The 24,585-nt window shown below is 39.6% G+C and overlaps 1 protein-coding gene across 3 annotated transcripts in view; it reads left to right on the top strand.

The window, feature by feature from the left end:
• Positions 1 to 24,585, top strand: part of LOC102314298 (leucine zipper tumor suppressor 2) — a 43,686-nt gene continuing 19,101 nt past the window's right edge. The window contains exons 1-2 of one of the 3 annotated variants that reach the window (XM_005913603.2): positions 1 to 272; positions 19,809 to 19,907. The gene's annotated coding sequence lies outside the window, so the exon portion shown is untranslated. Of the gene's footprint in view, positions 273 to 19,795 lie in introns of those variants that run through there. The other 2 variants (XM_014335470.2, XM_042223963.1) reach the window with 2 other exon arrangements.

Below are 24,585 nucleotides of genomic sequence, written 5' to 3'. Positions count from 1 at the left end.
GCCTCTCTAATGAAATACGAGCAGCTCCCGTTCAGCTCCTCGCAAAGCAACAAACGCGCTTTCAGCGACAGGAAGAGTAACGAGACAGCTTGAGCAAGACTTGAACATGCAGTTTTGTCAGCTCAGCCGTGGCTAAAGTTACGAGTTTGTGGATAAGACAATTTAAAAAGAAGAAAAAAAAACATTCCCGAGGCATCCTGATTTTCCTCCTCAGATTTTTCCACAACAGAGCAGAGCAACTGTCCCGGACTGTCCACAGCACTCTGTATACGGTAGGCTCTAACTAACCTAACAATCAATGAAAACATGATACAATTAGTGTGCGTGGCTTTATGTCGGGGTTTGAGTTGTGCCAAAGCATGTGTGTCTTATTGTTTACTTTGAACGCACAGATATCCAACTTTGTCACACCTACTCCACACAGGTGTATGATTGGGAAATAAAGAGTAGGTTCTTTTTCTTTTGCACTTTAAAAAGTCTCACTTCCATTTTTTTTTTTAATCGATGTGTGCATCGCTCATGACAGGTTGGGTGGGTTTAGACACAACAAAGTGCCTCCTGTAGTGTATCCAGACTCATTTCCTGTCCAGACTTCAGCTTCAGTGTAGATTATAAATCAACAGTTTCCTTATCGTGGACTTCCAGCATGTCCTCCTCATCGGTCTCTTCAAGACTAATCTGGTTTCTTTCTATCTTATCTGTTTAGAAATGGAGAGCTGGCTAATTGCTGTGCATTATTTTAGTCTTAGGGAAATGATTGCTTTTCTAGGAACTACTTAAAGTTGTCATTTCTATGAAGAATCAGTGGGTGTCTTTCACCCGATCTCCTCAAAATTTGTATGTACAATAACCTAAGCATGTTGAGTGCTAAAAGTGGGCCCTCATGGCAATAAGAGCCTTTAAATTTTACCCAAAATACACCTTAGTTTTTTTTGTCCCCCTAGCGAACTATAAGAAACCAATAAAACATTCACAATGGCAGCAATTCTTTCTGTTAGTTTATGTAGTATATTAAATTTGTGAGTTTTGGTTGGTTGTTACACTTTGTGTGGATGTATATTTGCTTTAGCCCTTAAATTGTAATGTGGACATCAGTAGGCTAAAGTTATATTAGTTATTAGTCAGTTATTAAGTTATTAAAGTGATTATTATAAGGAATAAAACCTTGTTATTTGTTTCCACCCACACTTTGGGTCTACATGATGTGGAATGTGTTTTTCCTTTGTGGCTTTCTGGTCTTTTCTAAAGCTAGAAATGACCAAACGTGCAGCATCACAGGAGACCTGAAAATCTAGGCCTGCTCCACAGGCGGTGAGTTTGTTTTAGGATTGGTTTGCTGCTGTCAACCAGAATGAATAACACCAGCAGGAGCTCAGAAAAAGTTTTACTTAACAACAAGCAAACATGAAGTCTTTGGGGACAGTGGCAGATTTTATGACCCAATGACAACAGAAAGTAGGAGAGAGCAGTTAACGTTCACTCAAGTACTGCCTGACCTGCCCCTGGGACAGAGCAGCAACATATGTGAATTCTTAAAATGAATGGCATTCCCCCCGTGACGCTGTCTGCAGTGGAAATTGGCTCGACTCAGACGCACATTTACAGTACTGTTGGCAAGTGTGCTGTGAGGCCACACTTTGATTAAAATTAAAATCTGTGAAACACAAAAAAGTTTACATCTATATTAAGAAGGATTTATGCTGCCGAAAAACCCTAAGTGCACTTATTTTAATAATGAGGTAAAAAAAAACAACAACATTCCCTCTATTTTAGGTTCGCAGCTCAGTCATCTGTAAACAAAAGGCCAAATGCTTGGAACAAGATAACATAGTAAAGAGCAAACAAAGCGAACAGTAGGGCAAGCTCCGGCCTTCAAACCCCCACAACTCTGCAGGATGCTGTATTGAAATTTCTTCTGCTTAAACATACAAAGCAAGGTCAAACCCGCACCTGAGCAGCTTTGTCAGTGAGAGGCTACACAACCTATTTGCATTGATAATTTGTCAAGTGATTTTTCTAAGCACACGGCAAGCTTCCCTAATTTCTAGAGGAGTGCTTTGTCAGCATAAAAGAGCACTCCTGACACTAAGACATATCCAGCATTGTGTTTTTATTTTCTTCTCTTTTTGCATGACGGGTGAATCATGACTCTCGATGTTTAGGGTTGGGGTGTGATGACCAGTATTTTGCTTGGTTAACAAATCTGTGTTTGTTTTGTTTTTTTCTATCCTGCATTGTATATGTTGAAACCTTTAAATAAAAGTGTCAGTAGGGTGCTTGAACCATCAGTCACACAGGCCTAGAGACCAGTTGGCGACCACCCCTGGGAAAATGTTACCTGACCCCGTGGTTGACGAGTGGTTGCTGGCTGTCCCTGCCAGAGAGGGTGTTGCAATGAACCCTCTTTTGGTCATTTGCAGATTGCCACAGTTGCCTGTAGTTTGCATGTTGTTGAGTTTATTCATCCTAGTTAAAGGCTGCATGTGGGAAAACACCTGTTACACCTACAAAACTCCCAAAATCCAAGGCTAGTCAAGCTGCAGAAAAGGTTTTGCTAATTCAGGCTTGCAAATACTTATGTGCTCATTTAATGTAATCACATTTTTCAGCTTTTTATGTGATTATTATGAAACAAACTGTGTGTATGAGACACTGGCGGCCTTGAGGCACCGTATGTGCTGCCAGTTAAAATCACCCCAAGCACTAGAAGAGAAAGCACTGTTTTGATAGGGAGGTTTACTTTAGTGCAGTGCGCATTTGGTCATGTAATGTGTCTTCTCGCGGCACCACACCTTGTTTGTTTCTAGTCAGACTTGTTTGAATCAGGAAGGCTGAGCTGGAGGTATGAGTGTATATTAGTATTAAAAGGCCATATTGTTTTTGTTTTCTCTGATACTTCTCAGTTGTGCTGCTGTGAACGTTGCCCTTGAGCTCTTTAAACTAAAGGTCGTGGCCCTCTATTGTTTGTTTTATGCTGCACAAACTGTCTCCTTGAAGGAATAATAATATGAGAGAAACTTTAAAAGACAAGGGAACAATGGCAAGATAGCGGGAGCTGTCAGGAACGTAAAAACATGTGTTGTATTTAGTCTTCGTGAGGGCCCATCACGCCACATGAAGTGCAGATTTAGTAATTACTGGGTTTCTTTGTTTATGCAGCGCCTCATTGTGTTGAATTTGTTCTCCTCTCAATGATTGCTTACTGTAATTAGTGTTGCTGCAAACTTTCCCACACAACAGTGTTTTAAAACTGTCTGAAATTATGATGCTGGGACTTAGTGAGGCTTTTAACACAAATAGCTGGAGAAGAAGATTGGATACAAGCTTTTATTAGTATCAACATTACAGAAGAAGGAATAGAGCTCTACTTGAAGATCAATAATTCGCTGGGAATTATGTCTTAAAGGAAGACTTGCTGTGGGCTGATATAAAATCCATGCTTTTTCGACTGTGTACAGATGAGCTGAATGGGGGTTTCAGGTAGCTGAAAGACTGCAGGTTGTTGAAGATGTTGACTAAACAAAGTGAGCTGTGACCAGGCGGCTTTAACTGTGTGCCCTCTTTTTTCCCACTGTTAGAGTTACTGATTTCAAATAGCTTATAGTGAAATTCCAAATCTCTTTTGTTGTGATATGATTAGATAGGCAGTGTTTCCTCCTCTGACCTACAGTGCATTTATAATTACTTTCTGCTTTTGTAAACAGTCCTTGAGCCTGTGTTGCTGGGCACACGTCTGTAAATGACAAGAAAGGGCAATTCTTTGTACTCTTGTCAGTTCCTGTATTTTTATATATTAATACAATAGGATGTGATAATAGGAATTTTTTATGGAAACCAGAACACCTTGGCAGGCTAAGTACGAGGACATCAACTCTAATCCAGGGCTTTTCTTGTCTAAGAACGAGCTTTTGAGGAAAAAGTCATACTTTCTCTGATGCAATACCTTGACTTCAGTTCTCTTCTAATACTGTAAACGAAGGATGAAGCCGGGAATGATTATTTTAGCTGATGGAAAATTACTTTTAGGGGGTTCCGACAGCACGATTTGTTTAAAAAGCCTGTATTCCTGTCTTTTTTTCTTTTAAGCAGTAAACAAAGGTTCTCTTACATAAAACTGATGAAAGGTTAAAGGATAAAACCTCTTTGTTGGAGGGTAAACTTCTCAATATGCAGGAAAACTTTGGTAAAGTAACACCAAGCCTGGCTTAAACATGGTTTTCCTGACTCTGTAAAATGAAAGTAATACATCTAAGCATACAAATATGCTAAATTGGTATTTATGAGTAAAAGTATACATGACAACCAAACCAAAGTAAGGACCAAAGTAGCCATAATTACTTTTTATGCCTCATTTATTTGCACTACTCTTATTTCAGCTCAGTGTCAGAGTAATTAGGTTACTGGATTAAGTTGTCATTTACACTAGTTGCTCTTCTTCCTGCTGTCACTATGAGTACTCCTCCTCACACATATCGGCATATTTTTATGCCTTTAACTTGTCAGTGTGGTTCTTCATGAAGATGGGGATATGTTACATGAGTTGACGGGGAAGGCTTTGCCTGGCTTCTTCTTCTTCTTCTTTTTTTTTTAAACCACAGTTTACAGTTGTGAATGAAACCATTATAGATACAGATATTACAGAAGCTATAGATGTAGCAGGCGCTATATCCTCATGTCAAATAGTCTGACTCAAGTGTCAAGGAAGCAGACTCGGCAGACATTTCGGGTTCCCAGAGATGAGCGATATATTTACAGTGACCACCATTATATGTGAAACTGAACAAACCTCCCCAAATTAACTTAATTAACAAAAACCAAAAAGCAGATGAACTTGGTAACACAACACACCTCTATGTCAGAATCACATAAAGCTACTTTTCTGATGGCTCTGTATGGAAGGAAAATATTCAAGAAATCACTTTGTGTCCTGAAAAACAAAAGGAAACATTCCTATGAAAAAAAAAAAAAACAGTCAGTCATGACATCATCAGTACTTTAAAAATCAGGATATGTGAAGCGGGCCTTTCCCACACCTGACATACAAGAAGACTAAGAATGAAGAACCAGTGTCAGTATGCACAAATGAGTCAATCTGCAACATAATAAACTATAAAGCAACATGGGACCAAGTATTTGCTTTAATCTGCTGAATGTTTGATTTTGACGTCAACATAATGCTTACACAAACAAACCTGGGATACTAAGTGCAGCAGTGTTACTTTGACAATAGCAGATCATAGCGAATAAACACATGTAGAGAATAATGTGCTTAATGTGCAAAAAGTCAATACTTCTGAGATGAATGTAGTATTTCAACTACTCATCCACTTTGTCACACCTCTAAACTGCTGACCCTTTGCTTTTAGCTTCCTCTACTTTTAGCTCTCCTATGAAGTGTAACGACTAAGAACCAGCATAGAATTCTGCCTAATAGATCAACCCACGTCACTTTCCGAGTCTGTGCTATAGCAAGGAGTTGTCCTCATATACTAAACTGAATCTTTTAGCTTATTGATAGTAATTTTAAGCAGTTTCCTGTTATTTCTAACTGTTGGATAAATGGTCATGTCTATTCTGCTTCAGTAACAGCAACCCAATCTAATAAAATAAAAACAGCTGGTTTTAAAAAATGACATTTGTATTGTAAAATTAGAATTGGAAAGGGTTTTTTCCCCCTTTGGGAATGGACCTAGGACCTATTTTTGGGGGCACCAGCATGGCTACATTTTGGTTCAAAATCCATGAAAAGCCTGAGAACTCTGCTTGGAAAAGGTGTTATGAATAACAGAGCCCCTATTTTGGCAGATATCCTAGATTTATTATATAAAAGATACGTGACGGGGGCCATTATGGCCATACAAATAAAAAATAATGGAGAATCTTTATATTTTTTTAAAAATGCACCCCACAATTAAAATAACTTGCAGGTTTAATTTACTGCTGAGCATTGTGACCTGAGCTCCTGTCGAGGATTTGGTTTGGTACTCCTAGCCAGCTCTGAGCTCTTTGCACAGCTGGACTGAACAGCTGTTTGAGGGCACTGAGAGGCAGGGGCTGAGGTTTTAGAGACCTCAGATGCCTGAGCTTGGGAACCAGACAGGACATTTTGTGGCCTTCTTTTCTGCCTAATCTGTCCTGACGTGACCAGGTTGTGTCTGTGATCATTAAATTTTGAAGAATACAGATTAAGATGGGGAGTATTTGAAGGATTTAACAGCAGATGAATGTTACACCCAGGCCTCCCCGTTTCTCTCCTTTGTTAAATCTCATGTGATTTTTTTTTTTTTTTTTTTTTTTTTTTTGCTTTGTCCCAATTTTCAAGTGCAGCAGCCATTTATCTGTGGACATCTTTTACCTTCTAAATTGCCATTTTTTTGTCCTCCTTGTCTCCTTTCCCGGTGCTTTGACTAATGGCCCCATTTCAATGCAAATGGACCATGGTGCCAAAGCACCCTCCATCCATATTTTAAAACTTTTGACTTCCAAAACTTTGGCCAAAAGTTTTTGTTTCTAGAAGATTTCCCAGGACTTTTTTTTTATACCTCTACAAAAACCCATAGAACCACATGTAGTACAATAACTTCAAAATGTTATATGTCAACATGATCAACTTATGTTTGTGTATTATACAAAGGGTGTGCAACTAGGAAATGACTTTAATGTTAACCTGTTGATTTTCTGTCTAAAAGAATTCATAGCTTGAACTTATAAAGGTGAAATTGCTTGATTTATAAAATATTCAGCAATGAAGCATTGGTGTGCATGTGACAGAAGATGGGGAACGAGAGAAGGCATCGTAAAGAGAAGACAAAAGAAAGCCACTAAAGCAAAGACAGAAGAATTTAGAGCAAATGTTGAAGATGAAGGAGAAAAATGTAACACATGTAGTTAGGCCCACAAGTGGTGTCCTTACCACAGTGTGTAAAACAAGTATAAACAGACGTTTAAGGCAGGAATTCCCACTGATTTTGAAATAAGAATCTCAAACCCTGGACTCATGCTGGTGTCATGACACTGACGTCATTGTTTTGCCAGTATGCAGCTGTCAGAAAAACATTGTCAGTCAGTTGATAAGCTTCAGGGCACGTGATTCAGAGAGACTGGAGAAGGTTCCCTTTTGTAACTGTTTTCTTGATTGATTGTTTTGCCAATAAAATATCACAAAATGTCAAAAATAATCATAATTTTTTAGTAAATATATTGATGTTTTTTTCCCCCAACTAACTTTCCAAAACTCAAACAGTCATTTTACCTTATATGACAAGATTTTCTGATAATAAGAGGACTCATTTGTTGCAGTAATACTTAAATTCAGTTTCACTGTCTGGCCTGACTTTGGTTTTTTTTAAATAGACTGATCAGCCAGTGCTTTAAAAAATAAATTCAGGGTTATTTTTTATATTCAAGTGTGACGCAAAGTGGACATGACTCTACCAGTTTTTATTCTACAGACAGAACAGAGTTCATCCCCTGAATACAGATGAATGTAGAATATAAAAGCTCTCTCCTTTCAGTAAATTTCTAATGTGCTGTTTAGAGAAGCAGGCTGAACCTCTCATATTTCTCTTTACTCAATCACTGCTCCACCGCTGTAACTGCATTCGTTCTCTTAATCATCCCCAAATGTTTTTCCCCATCCCCACAGACTTGACCTGTGCCACTGCCTCCTTTCCTGCACTCACTTTCTGAATGGGTCACAGTAGTGACTACATTTACAGTTTTGTAAACAGCCCTGATAAGATGCCAGAACGGCTGGGCTTAGTTTCCTTGAGAGATAAGTTGCTGTCATCAACATCACTTGGTGACTCAGGGAAAAGTGTCCTTGGTGGGTGGAAGGTAGGAGAAGACACTATTTAAGTCTGAAGTCATTGAATGAGCTACAAAGCATACTGCCAGAGTTCTAACAGTGTGTTACAAGCCCAGTGGGGATAGGTTATATATTTTATAATACAAAAGCTACAACTTGGTTTAGCTATTCTGTCTTACTACCTTCTTGGAAGTGCTGCTAGATTAAGCAGAAGTCACAATCATGATTGGTCATTTTATTTTGGTAATTGTTTGATAAATGTAATTAACTTAAGTTAATAAGATGCACAATATTAACTTATTACACAGAATTTTCTTGAGCTTCAACTTATTAAAAAAGAGGTGGAGGTGGTGGGAGACCCAGGGTCTTTAAGCCCCAACATGGACTGATTCATAGCGCTTTTCTACTCACCCGGAGTACTCAAAGCGCTGTATACAGCATACCTCGTTCACCCATTCACAACCACTCATACAAGTGCAAACTAATAAACATTCACACTCCAATGAACGCATCGGAGGGCAACTTGGGGTTAGTATCTTGCCCAAGGATATTTGGCATGCAGACTGGGAAGCCAAGGATCGAACCACCAACCTTCCAATCAGTAGCTGATCTGCTCTACCACCTGAGCCACAGCCACCCCAACAAGGTTTTGTTGTGTTTTAAATCTTCTCTTCTTCTCCTCCAACTTCATCCAGGCTTATTTTTGTTTATCTAAGAAACATCTGGAAACTCAAATCTTTACTGTCAGCCAATAAAAATTTGCTCTTTACATACATTTTCAGTCGTCCTTGGTTGCTTATAGAAAAAACTAACCCTTGCACGCCATCCAACTGGTTAATAGTTCCTTTAATTTTCTTCCACTTAAACTTAGTATTTCATGCAAAGCCTTACGTGGACAAGCTCTTGCTCATATATTGTAGCAGATCTGCTGAGACCTTATTTGAACAGTTGGCCTTTCCCATCATCTGAACAGTCGTTTAATTGTTCCACACTTAGTTTAAATTCAGAGATCACCAGATGAGATTGTGGTGCCTCAACTTTGGAACAGCCTTCCTCTATCCATGAGACAAGCTGAACCAGTGGTTTGATTTAAACATCAGCTGGAAACAAATTTTTTGTAGGTTACCTTCTCCTTAATTATTTATCCTAGTGCAGGACTCCCATGCCTCTGGAGACCTGCACAGCAGCCACAGGGAAACCCCTGGAAAGTTCACACACAACTGCCTCACAGTATTTAATGTGGGCCAGTTGACCCTAAGCGATCCACAGACAAATGCAGTTGCTGGCGACCATGATTAAATCTGCCTCAGGTTCATCTACATCTACCTGTTGAGTTTAACTTCCTCTTGGCAGATCTTTTATGACCGAACGCTACCTTTTAGTCATCTCGCCTCAGGCTATCTTAAAAAGTGAATGAGTTTGAGCATTTAGGGAAGAGTACAAACACACCGTTATAAAAGAAAGGGTGTGTTTATGTTGTTATGAGCCAAAATCACCAGCATTGAAATTGAATTGAATATGACATTGAAGACCCAAGCAGATATTATAACTACTATTTTATAGTAGAATCATAGTAGGCTAAATAATCTTTGCCACATGAAGCGAATCAGTGGTCTCCCACTAGTTATATTTGGGTATTACCACCCCAGTGCCTCTCTTTCTCGTCACTCTCGTCTGTGTGAAATACAGATGCTAACAGTGCTCCTGTGTTTTCTCTGGGCTTTGCAATCACTGTTAGAAAAGATTAGTGTAGCTATATTAAATTGTTTGCCCCTGTCAGGGCCACTGGGGTTATCAACTTCCCTGGTGGTAACCCTGTATATAGAGCCTTTATCTTTAATGTCAGAAAGACCAAAAAGTCCTGCAGCAGATTATATGGCACTGATCCCTAATCTCGATATCATTGAGTCAGTCTGAGATTACATAAAGAGCTAGAAGTACCTGAACAAGCTCTGAAAATGGGGGACTACGTCTAAAAATGCTTGCAGTTTTTAAACGGTTAATGCAATACTTTTATTAAATGTTTCTGATCCCATTTGCTATGAGTCTACATACTAACCACATGAGGCTAATTTGTCCACTGTTTTGGATATGTTACAATAATGGTGACAATGTTGGATCAAGTGAAGAAGGCTCCAGTTGCAGGAAAAACCATTGTTAAAACCCAATTATTCAGGCCTACAGACCAGTCAGTGAGCCCCTGGCAACCACCTGTCACTAGGGAAAAATTATATTCCTCAACTGGAAAAAACGTCTGGTGACTACTTTGGTTGCTAGCCTATATGCTGCTGTTGTGGTTTCTTCTTGGTTTCCAGATTGGGTTGCACTCTTTCAAATTTTATTTCCACTTTGTTAGTAGTCAAAGAATATTTGTAGACAAACGTGGAAACATTACGGGCAACTGTGACAATCTGCTATCAGCCAAAGCAATCAGCCTCTGATAGCCACCAACCACTGCCAATGAGCCAGCAGTAACCTGATGCTAGCTTGTACATTGCACTTGTTCTAAACATGCATTGCATAACAGCATGTAGTCACTGTGAGCATGTTAACATGAGTGTTTAGCTCAAAGCACTGCTCTGCCTGAATTAATCTGCACAGAATTACAAAGATTCCTGTAAAATATTCTTCTGCTTAATCATAGGAGGGCATCTCTGCATTGTAGCTGAGCACAATTTTGTCACATGTTGTCTGTAGCCTGAATTAAAGTTTATCCCAAAATGGCCTATAAGGAGAATATTTTACAGAGCATGTACACATTGTGTGTTGTATCATCTGTGGATGATTACGCAGTCTGAAAAGAGAAAAAAAAGACCCTTTAAAAACAACATGCCATATTCCCATGAGCAGATGTGATTGGCGGCGGTAGTTAGTGTGATCATGACATTCACAGCTGCTGCAGGGAGGCCCATATGTGCTGATGTACAGTAAAGCCCTGCAGCATCTCTGACTCCTGCTTCTCTTCTCATTTTTTCCCCTTCCCTTCCTGCTCTCACACTGTTTTTCTCCTCTTTCGCTACCCCTCATTTTGCCACTCACTTACTCCTCAGTTGTGTCAGCTGGCTGTTGTCCTTCTGTCATCCATCTTACAGCCTCTGACTGAGGTGCAGCCCACAGGCTTTCTCGACGACTGGCCAGGAACATGAGAAAACAGGAAAAAATAAATAAACAGTGCAGCAACTTAAGAAATGAATTAACGTCATTTCTGTGATCCTGAATTTTCATCAGACTGGATTCATATGTTCTTATTCACAGCCATGTACACAAAGTGAATATTTTCCACTTTTAAGGGGCAGTTAGTCTAAACCCTACTGTTTATGGTTAGGCAATAAAAATTACTCTGCAAGGTTTAAAAAAAGATATGGTCTTTGGTTAAAATACAACAATTGCCACATTTTTGCTCATACAGTCCAAGGTCAGTCTGTCCTCGATTCACAAAAAACACATGGCACATGCTCATCTAATGGGTCTTCACCAAAATTCTGGAATAACTGAATTGGTATCATGAGTTCTGAGCTAGTGAATCACTGAGTTTGATATATTTTTGGTTGATAACGTGACATGTCTCCACTGAACATACAAAATACACGCTACTGATCTCAGGTATTCTCATGATAAGGTGGGGCCAGGTTTCACAATGAACTCACCCGAAACTCTGGCTGATTGGGACCCACACCCAGTTTCACACCTTGCCTCAGGCGATTAGAGGATCATCAGGGGGTCCTTTTGTCCCTCTGTGGGGGGATACTCCCACTAGGTTTATATCTGGGACTCTCCACCATTTGACCTTAGAACTGAAGAAGCTTCTCGGATGAGAGGTGAAACGTCTTCAAGTAACTTAAAGAAGTCCAGACGCTTTTCTTTGCAAGCTCCTTTGACTACGATGACCTGGATGACTGAGAACCTTCACAGACACACGCTACAGATCTAGAGTCATGCGAAAAAGAAAGTTTTCATTGAGCTCCAAGTAGACCTGTGGAAAAATAAGTGCATCGTTGGTGCTGTTAAATACTGATCACTATAAAGTGTGACCACTTCTATAAAAGCAGATGTTTTAGGAGTTTGCTGGTCTGCTGCGTTCAGATGTGTGTTAAGACTTTGCCACAGTCTTTCCTGGAGTGGATGTTCCAGCAAGTTGGACAATACAAAGATCAGAGGAAAAACTCCAAAAACTCAACCGGTCGCCCCTCCCTGAGCCTGGTTCTGCTGGAGGTTTCTTCCTGTTAAAAGGGAGTTTTTCCTTCCCACTGTTGCCAAAGTGCTTGCTCATAGGGGGTCATATGATTGTTGGGTTTTTCTCTGTATCTATGAAGCGCCTTGAGGCGACTTTTGTTGTGATTTGGCGCTATATAAATAAAATTGAATTGAATCGTAACTGACATCTCAGACTGTGCAGGCCTCAGTTACCATTTAAATATTAAAGTTCACAAAGTTACACTTACAAAAAGGCTTAAAAATATTGCTTTTTTTGTAAGGGTTGCCAGGACAAAGCCTGTTCTTTCTAAAATGGACAGACCAGCAAAGCTTAGGTCTGCAAAGCTGCATCTGGCCAAACCAAAAGGCTTCTGGAACAACTTTCTTTAGTCAGATGAGGCCAAAGTGGAGCTGCAATCGGAGAAAACCAAAACGAGGTATATTAGCACAAACACCTCATAACATCTGTTGAACACTGTGCCTGAGGGGTGATGATTTGGACTTGTTTTGTAGCCATAGGACCCTGGGAACCTTGCAGTCATTGGCTCAACCATGAACTCCTCTGTACACCAAAGTATTCTACAGTCAGGGGCAGCATGATCCTCAGCACAGCAGTAAATCTACAACTGAATACAGTTGTAGAAAATGCAATCAAAATCCAGACTTGAACCCAACTGAAATACTGTGGGTGGGACCTTAAAAGAGCTGTGTAGAAATAAATGCCCCCAAACCTCAATGAACTGTAGCAACGTAATAACATTGGGCCAGAATTCCTTCATAACCATATAGGAGACAAAAAAATGAGTACTTTAAGTTATTGTTACAAACTATTGAGTCATGGTGTGTAGATTTACAGAAGACTGCAAAGCCTTGTGAAAACTCTTTTATCCCCATGTGACTTTACTTCCTATTGAAACACATCAGTTTCAAAGTCATGCTGACTGTCAGGAAAAAACAGGACAATTAGTGTCCTTCAACATGAGCGAGTAGGTTGTTTTATCTTGGCTCTTTCATGCTTTTCCATGTGACTGGGAAGAATTGGGTACACCCAGCTAGAAGGAGACGTCACAGCAGACCTAGAACTCAGTGGTGGGATTCTGTGTGTCAACTATATATCTATACTGATAGATTTGATTGAATAACCTTTTTAAAATTATTTTGTTTGTTGGAGTTTGCCCTGTTTACGTCTTTAATCTTCAGCTATTACAAATCTCTGGAAATGAGAAGCAAGTTATATAAACTGGAAATATTCTTTACCTAAAAATATTGGCCAACAGCCCACTTTTGCTTTCTTAATCTTCAGACTTAAGTTCTCCCTCAGTTTTGTTGTCATTTGCTTCATCCGCCCTCACTCAAGGTCACGCAAATCAGGCTTTTATAAATAATCAAACATAAAACTTGACTGTTTCTCTTGAGTTTGAAGAGAAACTCATAACTCAGTGTAATATTTCATCCTTTGTCTTTTGTTGTTTCGGTCAGTCTCAAGTGAGTCCTGAATGGCAGAATTGTTGCAGACATTTATCTTGGCTCTCTTGAAGCCTCCACCTTTTCCTTTTTACATCTTCATTTAGTTTCCTCACAGTAAGAGGTACTGTGTGTAACTGAACTTATGTAAGTGGGACGACCCCCTCCCTGAGGTTGGTTGTTTGGATATTTTTAAATACATTTCTCCTTGCTCTCTGTGTGATTTCTGGCCTGATTATTCTCCAGCTTGGAGGCCACGAGATGGACGACACATAAATGTACTCTTTTTAAAACAGACATGCTTATGACTTATAAAAATATATCTCAAAGAGAAATCATATGCCTATGAAAGAGTCAAAAGAGGTGAAGGTTTTTGAATGGGGGGCTGTGCGGTAGATGTCTGAGTGACTGAGAGGTGATGGGAATGAATGAGGGTGCAGATCAGAAGCTACGTGGGAGGTGGGATGCATGGTCAAGCAGGACCTGCGTCACAGTGTTGCATAATAGCTTATTCAGACAGAAGGGAAGTGGATCTGAAGTGAAGAACATGTGCACACTGTTTGAATACGCTCTCATCCTGTCATCGCACTGCCAGACTATCCTCGCCTAACAAAAAACTTTTCCCAGTTATTCCTTTTCCTTTTAACCCCCTTTTACACAACCCACAGTTAAATAAGACAACATATTTTGGGGTTTTTTCACAGGGCTGTGCAGCTATGCTTATGTATCTACAGATGCAAAAAACTTTGCAACTGATTATTCTTTGGTGTTCTTACTTTTGTTGTCATTTTGTACAAGAATCTCTAAACCATTGTAGAAAAGAGTCGGCACATCTTATTGGTATTGAAAATAAAGCCATTGTGTAGTTATTGTAGCTTTTGTTTTGCATTAAAACGATCTGATCATAATAATGGAACAGATGTAATGTTTTACACTTAAACATTTATTTGCATGTTTTTCATTCCAACATAAATGGCTGACTGTTTTTATTTTGAAAGGCATTTAATGGAGAGGCAGCTGTCTGTGACCCTGATATAAACACAAAGTATATGTTTTCGCTAATTCTGAAAGACTTAATGACATAAAATTGCTTTCAACTGTATTTCAACAGATGCACAGCAATGAAAAGCAACTACTTGTCCCTGAAGTCTTAATTTTCACTTAAAGAAGGCAATAAAATATGATGCACATCCTCATTTCATTGTAACCTCATCCTCAGTCTTCACTACTCATTGCGTGGAAGAAGTAGCTGGATTTTTCTCCCAGGAGGTTTTTAAAATGCACGAGTATGTCTGAGGTTTGGCCTGGGTGAGGATCCTAAATGAGGATGTCTGAGAAAAACTCTGAGATTCTGCTGATCCACCTTCTTACTGTCCAAACAAGGCAGACATGCCATTTTTCCTCCTTGGATTCACTTCCCCCTCACTGCCTATTTTATCCACTTTAAACAAACATCTGTACGATTTCAGAATTCTGAACACAATGTTTCCAGTCTCCATTCGATGTTTCCCCCCTACATTTATACTGTTAGATAACCACACATTTACAATTTACAACAGAGGTCAAGTGAAAATCAATTACATGCTTTCAAGTTTATTATTACAGGATACTGTCAATATGACTGTTTGCATGGTGCTCCTTTATGCTACACCACTTCCCTGTTTTTTGAATGGCCTTTTGTTGAGTGTGTAAAGGTCCAACTGCCTCTTACCGAGTTTGTTAACCCGCCTGCAACCTTTGGTACATGGCTGAGCATTAGGTTTATTATTCTAAGTGCTATGGGATGGCAGTGTTTGGACAAGGAAGAAGTGGGACGCCACCCTATTTCTTAATAGTCCACTGGGCCCTGTGTTTTTTGTGTTTGCATGTGTGTGTTCACATGCTTTTGTGTGCGCATGCCTGAAAGCCTGGGAAATGCATAACCTCATTTATCTTCATTACTTATACTCTATTACACTGTCCTTCCCAATAGGTGGCTAAATTTATTTCCTGCACCTCATCCCATTTAATCCTGACTGCTGCACAGTGTAGCTGTGAACTTACTGAATCCTGTTATTGCCAGACATGCACATATGTTCATAGTAATCCTGCATCTTTATGCATGTAATCAGGATATTAATCCCTAACTGTCAACTCTGGTTGTCTGCATTGATTATTTAAAATTAACTTGATGTACAGACAGATACCTGCTAATTAATCCTCAGTGTAGGCTAATAAAATACTAGGATTTCATTTAGTCAATGCAACTGAAGCACAAACTTTTTGGCTGGGTTTCACCACATAGCAGGACATATTATTTGTAAGATGATTTAATTAAAAACTCTCCAAAAGGCACCAGTAGCAAGAGCATGGCTCGGAGGTCCACTTCAGTGACTCAGGATTGACTTGTTTTTTGAAGCCTCAAGTGGTCACTAGAGGAATTGCAGCTTTTGATACTTCAGCACTGGCTTAGATTTTCAGCCCTTGATTTGCAGCTTCCTTTGAAACGTATGTTTGTTTGTTTTTTGTTTTTGTTTGTGTTTTTTAGGGCTTGTTGGGTATATTGGTGTCTAAAATTGTATGTGTGAGTGTTTGTCTCTGGAAAGACAGGCTGTCTACATAATAGCCTTGTTTTTACTCTATGACAGTTGTGATTGGCTACGGTTCACTTTAAATTGATAAATTTTAATGATTAAAAAAATAATGATTGTCACAGTTTATTTATGTTTAGCTTTTATAAACAAATATCAAAATATCTAAACTACATTTTGCAATTTCTTTTGGGATTTTAACTTTTTTCCAGGGTATAGTGAAACTCTAATTTGAGATGGAGAGTAGATGACCTGCTCTGACTCCCAGAGTTGTGATTTTTCTTTCTTTATGTGGATGGTTGTTGGCACTCTGGCCTACAGGTTAAACCCTAATCTATCATCTGCAATCTCTTTGTTACTAGTGTGAGCTTTTTTTTTCTTTCTTTTTTTTTGCTGAAATACTTTAAATGTGCTCTGAATAACTTCTGCTTCAAATGCAGGTATAGGGTAATAACTAAATTATTTTTTCTTGGTGTGTAAATCTACTTTCCAACGATCCCTGTTGAAGAAAACATGTTTCTTTTCTTTACCTTACCATCTTCAAACTAAAATTAATCAATTACGTTGGAAAAATTTGTTTCAGTCATTTCTTTCCCCCAAATAACAAAAGCTACCCTTTTGGTGGAGATGAAGTAGGGTGCCCTACTGATAGCTGAGATTTATAAACACATTTTTGTTTTGTTTCCTACTCTTACAATTTACTTTTTGCGCCTTTTAGCCATATTTTTGAGTTTTGTTTTCCTCAATCAAGGATAATAAGGACAAAACAAGGATGGGATCAATGATAGAACAATGCCCTCAGTCTGATTTTGAAAGTTCTGTCGCTGAAAACAGGTAACCTCAATCCTTGCCATCTCATGTTCCTAGTAAACTGCTGGTGAGAGGATTCCTTGTTCTGCACCAATCCCTTGAGAGCAGATGACACTTTTAACCAGAACCTGCAGCAGGTGGAGAACTGGTTCTGTTACTGAGCTCACTGAGGCTGCAGAGCAGGACAAGGACTACATCATTGTGGTGTTTGATGTCATTCATAGGCATGTCAATGGTGCCAGCCCTGCTGCAGCTTTTATGGATTTTTGGAGGGTTGTCTAGTTTTCCTTTTAGGAAAATTGGGGTCTAGATCAGACTGCATTTTGTGTGACATAATAAGTGGTTATCAAAATACTGCCCTCTGCTTTCTTTTTATTCAGTGCAAGGATCCAAGTCCTGCGTCCTTCTTTGCACTGTTTGCTCTGTTAAGTAAACACCTGCTTATGTTCTGTAGGTCATTTGTCAGCCTTTAAAACAAACAAGCGTTAAGGCATTTCTTTGCTGGCCTTCAATTATTCTAAATGGCTTGGCCCTATCGCTGTACAGCATTTAAGAAGCTGCATTTAAGCCATCTGGATTGAGCTACATTACATGTGGGAAGCCACAGTCTCCTCAGCACTTCCATCTGTCTGTAACTTACTAATACAGTGTGTTAGGCACAGATGGAAGAGCTGATGGCTTGGCTAGTATTAAATAAAGCCCTTACAGTTGCAGTAACCCTGCAGGCAGTTTGGTAACATTAGTTTTAGCAAACACCACAAATCTTATCATCCTGCTGATGAAAGGAGATTCACATGAACCAGTTAGCTACTGCTCCTCTCTCACGGTTTCTCAGCTGAGACCACCAGTCTATTTTTAGACTTGCAGAACATATAAAGGGTTTACAGACATCTTTGTGTGTGCGTGTTTTAATAACAAATATAAACTCTAATTTCAGTTAATATAGGGTTACATTTTTTTTTGTAGTTCGAACTGTGGAGTAGACTTTCTTGTGTCAGTTTAGTCTTTGTAGTTACATTTAGTTAAATTTTAAACTCAAACAGCTAAAGGATTGAGATTGATGATCATCTATCCATCCATCCTGGATAGACGGGTGAAAGAACATATGGATGGACATATCTCTGATTCTATGGAAATTATTATTAGTTTCAAAGTGGGGGTGGAAAAGGTTGCTCTGGGTTTCTGGACTTCTACCTCCACACCTAAAATGACAACAGACCACTGCCACCATCTGGAAAGAAGTAGAGTCCATCTGCAGCTCATTAAACTGACGTATTACTAATAAAGCAATAATTTAGAGGTAAGGAGACAAGACGGCACTCATTTTGTACTAAATATTGAGCCCTGCTACTACAGTACAGTGAAATAATCCTAATTACTTGCGGCACAGTCAAGTTTCGAGAAATATTACTTCAAGTAAAATGAACTACAGAAAAAGACAAATTCTAAGTTACACTGATATAAGCCAGAAGTTTTTGCCACTAACTGCAGAAGAAAATTATAGCCTACCCGTACATGGCAAAATATTGTACATTTACAAGTTGTGCATCCCTTGTTTTGTCATTTTAGAAATATCTTATGTTTCAAGTACTGATACACATTGATGTGCTTTTCTTTGTTTAATAGGCCTGCATTGTTTCTTATGTAATACTGTGGGAATGTGTAGTTTCACTCAGAGCTTTTCTTGCATATGTAGTGTTGTATTAAAAAATGTTTTTAAGTTGTTGTTTTTTCTTTTAAAATTGGTGGTTAGTAAACTTTTGCATTTATCAGATAGACATAAAAGAAGAATGCAGGCATTTCTCTATAATAATACATCATAGATGTACTTTTGTTTTGTGTGGAGACCAATTGCTATTATATGCATTGTCACACCCTCCAAAAAGGCCCATTTTGCAGTGAGAAAAACCTTTATAACTGTAATTATAGTTAATTAAATGTAAAATAAATTGTGTGGTACTTGGGTTCTGTAGATATTTATAAAATTAAGAAGTGATGCATCACAACTTGAAAAATTTGACCTGGAAAGAGCAAAAAATTGAAATGTAATGTGTTTTCCTTTTTATTTTAAAAAGGGAAAATGCACATTAATTAACATGAACACTTTGTCCCATCAGTTGAATGGACAGTATTTATCCATACGGGCTAATTTTCATCGGCAGTACCTTGTAGTTCGATAGATAAAACCTCTGGTGTATGGCATTAGATTTTGGTGCAGTTCTTTCTTTGTTACTGTCAGTATTTCATTCCCAGCACAATATTTACTGAAAACATGATTGTGCCACAATTAGGGTGATCTCACTGTAGCAGCAGGCTTGAATATTTAGTGTGAAATGAGGGCTGTCTTGTCTACTCACCTCTGGCACTTCTCACGGTCTTTTCTTGTCCTCTTCCATTACAAACTAAATTATTGCTGTACTAGCAATACATCAGTTTAATGAGCTGCAGATGGACTCTGTACTTCTTTCCAGATGGTGGCAGTGGGTTTTTGTCTTTTTAGGTGTTGAGGTAGAAGTCAATTCAGAATTTTTAGGTATAATTTCTAAACCTTGCTCAACCTTAGAAAGTGATTTCCTGTGAAAACCCACAAACCCTACACGATTCCCTAACATGGAAAAGAATCAGCACGAGCATTTTAAAACTTATCCCAGGGTGTAGTTGTTGTTGTTTTTTTTTTTTTTCGTTTTGTTTTTGCTTTAAACGAGGTGCAAGTTTTTGTGTTCAGCCTTCGCTCTTGTTAACAAGGAAAAATCCCCTCACTCTCAGGCTTCTTCCACGTGAAGTCTTTTTGCCATTGTGACTCAGATTTTCCTCTTTCTTGCCGACTTCTATAAACACACTTGTCACTTTTCACGTTTTCCAGCCTCCCCACAGCAGTAGTAGTCTCGCCGCTTCTCTTCTGCTGATTCAACATTGTGCTTTTTTGTGTGTGTGTGTTTTATCCCCTCGGTCTGGGAGAACAGAGAGGTGACGAGAAGAATGACGAGTTCCTGAGATGCTCAACGGACTCGTACATGATTTTCTAAGGCCTCCAGAAGCTGAAGACGGGGTGTCAGTGACAGGTAAGAGGAGTTTCTTGCATGCAGTACTGCTAAAACCTCTGCATATGTTGAGGCCATTTCCTCATACCCGCATTAGGTTTTCTCTAATGGTCATTTCCTGTTTGACACTTTGACGTTGTGACTTGGCTTCAGCGTGGCCCACATGTTGCAGCGTGCATAGTGCTGGCGTGGACGTTAACACATTCTTGCTGCGTGGGAGCTTGCAACAGATCTTAATCATGGATAGGGTATTGCTGTAATTCCAGAGCGGGAGGCATAACCCTAATCTCTTTGCCACATTATACAGTAAATCAGAGTGTGGTTAAGTCGGGTCCCTGCCAGCTCAAAACAGCCCATTTGTGTGGATTTATGTATGACTGGACTTGCTCAGTAGGACTACTTATTTTAATCTACAAACGACCCTTTCTCTCACTTCTCTCTTCATACTGACGAAGCACCCTACTGCTGAAATTTTCTCAGCGGTTTTATTTGGGAGGTGTGCATGAATTGCTTTGTGCCATGGTGGATTATTTTGGAGGTAAGTGGTCCAAAGGGCTGGCTGGTCAAGGCCAGTTTTAGCTGCAGCGTCCAATGGGAGTGTGTCCCCATGCTGAGGCAGCACGGACACTGATGGATGGCCTAGCTTTCTGTTGGTTTCTGTTCCCAGACGGGAGCCGTTGTTATGAAACTATAGAAGGAAGCAGGATGACGGACCGCAGAGAGATGGCAACACAGCTTATTGTGGATGACCACCTGATGGGCATCCGCTATAGATGTAGATAAAGTAGAACTGTGGGCTCTCGGGAGCCGTTTTCAGTGTTCACTAGAAATGATGTTACTCCTGGCACTCCTAAACATTTTAAGTATCACTGTAGGATAATAAACTTTATATGACTGAGGAAGAAAAACTGGAGACCACAGACAGATGTACCCAATATTTCTGCAAAGCCACACTGGAATTATTTATTTTACTGGAATTTCCCTCTAATATTCCTCATGGTTTTAACTCGGCTGTCCTGCAGATAGAGAAGTTACAGAATTTTACTTTACTGCTGCTTCAGCCTGTAAATCAGTTCCCTCAAATAGGGGCTGAGTCATGTTGGCCATCCCATGCCAGTAAAGTGGTGGTGTTAATGGTGGCATTCACAGCGGTGATTTGCAGCCTGCGTCTTTAGTCCAGCAGTTGTGGCCTCCAGGCGGCTGATTAATGGTGTTTGCTCTCAAATGGTAGCCTCCAATAGAGAGCAGTTTCTGTTGCTTTGGCTGCAGGCTGATGAGACCTCACTTGTGGCCCATTTAGTATTCTCAAGACCTCCCATTGAGACTTGATCAAGAATGACCTTGAACTCCATCCCCAGCATCACGTCTTGTTGCCTGAAGGACAAACCTTGTGCCTACTACTGTGACCCAGTTCTATGAGCAGGGAAAGAGAGAGTTGAAAAGGAAGAGGGACAAATCTGTGTTTGTATGTGTGTAAGGCGGTGGTGGCAGGGCATAGCCTACTTCTCGTACCCTACTTTAGCCCTCTCTTTATGTGGGAGCAACTGAGCTACACTGACTACACCATCTCCTGTTTCCTTTTTCCTTTTTTTCATGTTTATTGACCAGATGGTGGCTTACAGGTCAAGGCAAACGCTGAATGCTGCCAAAGCCATGTTGGAATAAACTTCAGCATGTCATATCCTCGATTAAACTGCGATTACTGTCTGATAATCCTAAATTGAAGTTCAGTTAAGTAATGCTGGTATAAGAGTAAGCCAGCATGCATGAAACTTTAATAAAGTAAAATTATTACTCAACCTATACCCACACAACACGAAAAGCAGACATGCGAGATTAACAGGGCAGCATTTAGCAACTTAAGAAACGAATATTTGTCTCAAATGTTGGTGGAAACTGTATAAACCATACCTCTATTTATACAGACTATAACTATATTTGGTGATTTGTTTTAGTATTTTCTTAATTTCTGCAGTGAAGGGAATGAGGGAATTGTATAATTGATTGAATATATCAATAGAGGGCTTGCAGATGTTTGGGTTGTATTTAAGGTCTAGAACCATATATGAAACAGAGAAGATGGAGAGGGTGTACATTGTCAACATCATCTCTGCTTTTAAAATTGGGCTTCAGACTTTTGTAGTTGGGGCTAGATGAGGTGACCCCCAAGTTCTTTTTGGTTTTGCTGGAATAGGCTCAGCCTGCTGAGGAATTTCCTATGATACACTTGGCATTCATCACCACCTGTCTACTTCCCTCTTTTAATTCCTGATGCATTTATATGCTTGTCTGTAACTTTTATCTGTTCTCTCCTATAGTTAATGTTTTGTCTCATTTGTTATTCGTGGTCTCTTCTGTCCTCTCACCCCAGAGTTGGTTGCACTAGATACCCGCACCTACCTGAACCTGGTTTCTTCCTCTTAAAAGGGAGTTCTCTCTTCCCACCATTGCCAGGTGCTTGCTCATATGGAATTTTATGACTGCTGGGGTTCTCTCAATAGAAAACACCTTGAGGTGACTATTGTTGTGAATTGGTGCTATATAAATAAGACTGATTTGATTAATTTGAAAGTTCCGTTCCTGCTGGCAAGCTCACTCTAAACACTTTGTCTAGTGGATAGTTTTGTGGCCTGGTTGCCATTGTGGCCATGTGTAGTTTCTTTTATTTCATTTAGACAGCACGGTGGCTTAATTAGTTAGCAATATTGTCATAAAGCAAGAGAGTCCTGGTTTGAATTTAGACAGTTTGCATTTTCTCCCGGTGCTTGTGTGGGTTTTCTCCAGGAGCTTTGGTTTCTCCCACCACTGGAAAAACATGCAAAGTTAATGCTGTCTGTCTGGACAAGGGCTGACTGTGTATATTCTAAATGAGATTATATAATCAAATATTTTTTAAAAAAAAGGAGGGGTTTTCGAGTTCTGGTAGCACTAATCCAGACAAGAGATTCTTAATCTCCTGGTTTCTGGGTTCATTAAAAGTGAATAATAATCCAGTGAAATACCATCTTGCTGTCAGATGTACTCCATGTTTGTTCCTCCTCCTGCTCTGAAAATATGCTGTAATCTGAAAGGCCGTGTTAACCAGAACCAACAGGAGGAGAACTGATTCATGTGCCACGATGCTGAACTTTCAGAGGCCATAGAGCAGAAAAACGACTACAATCGCTAGCTGCAGTCCAAGACTGAAGAATGTTTTTGTCACAAAGCGTGTGGGTGTGTGCTGTGAATGGAGGCACCAATGCTTTCACTATAAATACTTGTGTGCACACGACACTCAGCCCCCTTGCCCACTGAATAAATAGAACCTCAATCTTTTGAAAACACTTGTAAAGCACTTTTAAAAATGAAACCTGAACCAGACAAAAGTGCTCAAGAGTCGTTGTACTTTTTTTTTTTTTTTATCATCAAAGCATGTACACTAGATTCCTGCACCAGTTAAACCAGTTGAAATGTAAACAGCTCTTCATCACTTCTGTAAAAATTTCAACAGTCCCTTTCACAGATGCTTGGAGCAAATATGCAGCTGTTTGCAAACAGATGTTATCACTTTATGTACAACCCCCAAGACATTGAAATGCTAAAATATAATGCAGGTATAAAATATATCCATATATTATATGAAACCCTTATTGTTGTTCTGCTAGCTTAGCACCATGTATTCCTACCTGTAGCCGCTTACTGCTCACTCCCCCAAAATCATTGTGTGTGGAGTACCTTAACAATTATATTGAGAGGTGATTGTGCAGGATACTGCTTTAGTTGTAGTACTACAGCTCATTATATACTGTGCTCTCATTTGTATTTTTCACTGGCATTTGTTTTCATGAGGCTTTTTAGAGCAGAGATAATCATTACCATGTTGTTTTTAAATGTGCCTGCATGTCATACATCCAGAATTGCTTCTTAAAATATCAAAATCCTCACTTGGGTGTTTTTCCTTTAAGGTAAACCAGTTCTAATCTTTCAGTGGCAGCTTCTTCTAATTAATCATTCGTATCATAATTACCTGTTTTAATCCTTTCTGGGAGTTAATTAAACAGGCTCCTTTATCTGTAGTTCCATAAAACTACAATTTCACTCTAAATCTTAGTGTTTACACGTCTCCTTTAAAGACTCAATTTGGACAGCTAATAATGCCATCCATTCATTTATCCACTTCAGGGTTGCAGGGGGTTCTGCACCTTTACAGAGTGAGATGCATGCAGCACCACTTTATTTTTTATTTTTTACTTTGTTTAAAATGTGTGGACAGATCAGAATGATCTTTAACTGACAGCTTTTTTCCCCTTCCCTTGCATTCTCTTCTTTTAACTGCCTGACAATGGCAGTAGAGGACCTTGCAGAGTAGTTTCTTTAGTCAAAGGAAATGGCAGAGGAGTGGAGCATGGAGAGAGGAGGTGTGCATATGTCAGAGAGGGGCTGGGTAGTGCTGAGAGGAGGAGGAGGTGGGATGCATGAAAGAGAGTGAAAAGCAGGGAAAGGGGAGGGGACTGTGCTCTCATTCACATTGGTGGCATTTGCCTTGAGAATGAGCGGTTTCTTTTTTGGGGAAGGGGGGTTTTAGAGAAGTTTTTTCCCCCTCAGGAGGGTTGGTCAGAAACAGAGAAACAGGAACGAGTGAGACACGAAGGGGCAGGAGGCTGGATGATCAGAAGGAGCTGGTCAGACATCAGAGCAGCTATGCAAGGAACAAACTGGG

Source organism: Haplochromis burtoni, unplaced genomic scaffold, assembly GCF_018398535.1.
Source record: "Haplochromis burtoni strain Fernald_Lab_line unplaced genomic scaffold, NCSU_Asbu1 Contig_6, whole genome shotgun sequence".
NCBI lineage: Eukaryota > Metazoa > Chordata > Actinopteri > Cichliformes > Cichlidae > Haplochromis > Haplochromis burtoni.
This window is presented reverse-complemented; position numbering and strand designations above follow the sequence as displayed.